Source organism: Propithecus coquereli, unplaced genomic scaffold, assembly GCF_000956105.1.
Source record: "Propithecus coquereli isolate 6110/MARCELLA unplaced genomic scaffold, Pcoq_1.0 Scaffold18, whole genome shotgun sequence".
NCBI classification, from domain to species: Eukaryota; Metazoa; Chordata; class Mammalia; order Primates; family Indriidae; genus Propithecus; species Propithecus coquereli.
In genome coordinates, this window is record NW_012142745.1 from 7,333,690 (window position 1) to 7,336,653 (window position 2,964).

At 37.0% G+C, this 2,964-nt stretch overlaps 1 protein-coding gene across 1 annotated transcript in view; it reads left to right on the forward strand.

Annotated features, from left to right (window-relative positions):
* Window positions 1–2,964, forward strand: part of NYAP2 (neuronal tyrosine-phosphorylated phosphoinositide-3-kinase adaptor 2) — a 277,315-nt gene that overhangs the window by 39,012 nt on the left and 235,339 nt on the right. The window lies entirely within an intron of this gene.

Below are 2,964 nucleotides of genomic sequence, written 5' to 3' on the forward strand. Positions count from 1 at the left end.
CAAGCTTTGTGAAACACCTGAACTCTGCACAAGAGAATAGGTCTCTGGGCTGACACGGCAAGAAAGCATTCTTCTTCCTCCGGTAGTGAAGCATGAATGAAGTTTATAATCATTTATAATTTAAAATCTTCATTTTTTCCCACAGTTGATTATTCCTCTCTCTCCACTGTGGGACTGAGCATTCCTTTTCAATATAGTACTCAAGGGGACCCTGGAAAAATGACTTGAAACTTGGACTCTGAACATCATTTCTTAAAGAGCAGAAACTCCTCTGTCTACCTATATTTTCCTACTCAGATACCCTCTAGTCCATGGGTCAGCAAACATTTTCAGACAGAGATTATTTTAGGCTTTGTTTACCATCAGGTTCCTGTTGCAACTACTCAGCTCTGCTGTTGTAGCGTGAAATGACCCTCAAAGATACTTGAATGAGCATGGCAGTGTTCCAATAAAACTTTATTGACAAAAACAGGTGACAGGCCAGATTTGGTCTGCAGGCCATAGCTTTCAAACACCTGCTAGTATGTCCACTGGTTTTGTTAACCTAATTGTCACTACTCAGGCCAATTCTTTGGAAGGGATTTCACTGTATTTTGCCTTCCCCAAACATGATTCTTGAGAAAGCAACAGGAAACTGGGCTTTTGAACAGTACCTGCTGTTGAGTTCTTTCATTGAATTATTGATCCGGATGCATAATACAACTTCAAGAGCACTTTGGAGAAATTTTCAAAATTCTAGGACAGCCAGGTTTTAAGAATTTGCATAATGTAAGAGGGAAAGATGTAATAATCATAAGGAGACCACATGGCAGCTGACACTGATTTAGCGCTTATTGTATACCACATCCTATAAATTCTTGACATGGTTATATCCATCTAATCCAGATATTTCCATGAGGTAGATTCTGTCATTTGTTATCTTTTAAGCTGTCTCTTAGAGACTTTAAAAAATTTTCCATGATCACATAGTGAGTGGCAGAGTTTGAGTGGAACTCAGTTATATTTGACTCCAAAGACCATTTCAGAAAAAGAAAACAGAACAAGAGACAGTGAGAAAGAATGCATTATTTTGGGGGTGGGGTTCAGGGACAAGTAACGTCTTGCCCTTCAGTTCCTTCTGCTTGAACTAAACCTGGCAGATCACAAGGGCAACCACAGCAGGGCCCCAAATTCCTAGTCCAAATACTAAGCCAGCGTTTCACCTAGAGACACGGTGGACAGCCAGAACCTTCTGACCACTCAGAGGATTCCAAACACATGAACCTCTTGAGGCAGCTTTTAGGTTAAATCCATAATACTGTCTTCAGATTTTCACAAACTTCAGAACACCTAGAATTTTCTCTAAGTCTGTGATATTTTACATGTCCATATTTTGATAAACAAAGAAAAATTATTTTCTTTTGAAATCAATAATACTCAGATAATTAAAAATTCCACTAATATAAACCTCAACATAGCAAAAGAGGAAACAATGAAATTGAGCTTAATATAACTTTTAATTGTATACTGATAATATTTGAGGAAAAAATGGTAAATGGTTGTAGCCCATTTGTTTACAGAATTCAGGGGGAGTCCATGTATAACTGGTGAATATTTAATCAAAGCCCCATAAAGCTTCCTCTTGCAGTGATTTTCTTTTAGTATTAATTTGAATTCTAGTGTATCTATGATGGAGCAGCATATCAGAAAAAAAAAATCAGTTGCACACTATGTACTTACCATGGCAACCCCAGCATCACATGGTGTACATGCTAGTCTGGAGCCAAAGAGCTTCACTGCTCTTAAGCAGACACACACACACACACACACACACACACACACACACACACACTCCTTGTCATGTGACTTTGCCTACAGTCAGCAGCCTTTGCCAGGAAAATGTGTCAGCGTAAACCGATAAACTCTGGGTTATTCTGACTCCTGCAATTCTCGTGCTTTCTTTAGATCTGTTCAGTTATCTTTTCCCTCTCTCCCTTTCTCTCCTTCCCTTCTTCTCTCTCTCCCTTACTCTTCCTTGCCTTAAAATGTAGGATGCAATAATTAAAGGTTTATTTGACATCTTAGATTTTCTCAAAATTCTTTTATTGAAAATGCTTCCCAGCATTCAGGACCTTATTAATTTCCCCATCAGTGTCTTAGAACATGAATAACATAAAGCCTTTCCAAAAACTGAGAAAAGGCAGAAATGTCCATAGCATAAATAATTGAAATCCACACAGTTTATTTAGATTCCCTTCTTAAATTTATTAAGGGAATATTATTTGCTTAGCCATTATTTTAATAGCATCACTGTTATTTATTAAGTGAAAAGTGATTTATTCATTTATCAAATGTTCACCGTGTTAGCTGCTGCCTCAAGGGGCTTCTGTTACTGTGGGTAGTAACATTAACACTCAGCACACACTGACAATGCGTCTAACAAAGTACACTGCATATGTTAACTCATGCACCACCACACTGTGCATTAGTTACTAGCACCATCTCCATTCTACCGATAAGGGAACTGAGGCCCAAGATCCCAGTTAGCAATCAAGACATCAGAAATCTGAACTTACAGCCCTGACTAAAGCATTATAAAAGCTATCCATGTAACAGAAACATGTGTACCCCCTTAATAATTAAAAAAAAAAAAGAAATTTGAACTCAAGTGTTAATGCCCTAACCAGGGTGCTGATTCTTTGACAAAAACCAAAAACGAAGAACTATAGAGGTACAAATAGGAAAATAAAGAAAAGAAAACAAAAACATATGTTAAACTGTATGATGAACTATATGAGGTAATACATATGTTAATTAGCTAGATTTACTCATTACACAATGCACATATACTTCAAAAAGTTGTACACAATACATGCAATAATTTTACTTGTCAATTTACAAAGAAAAAAGAAGAAAATTAAATTTGGGGGGAATTGGGAAATGGAAATGTAAGTTCAGAGAGAAAAGGAGAGATGTAAAAATCTG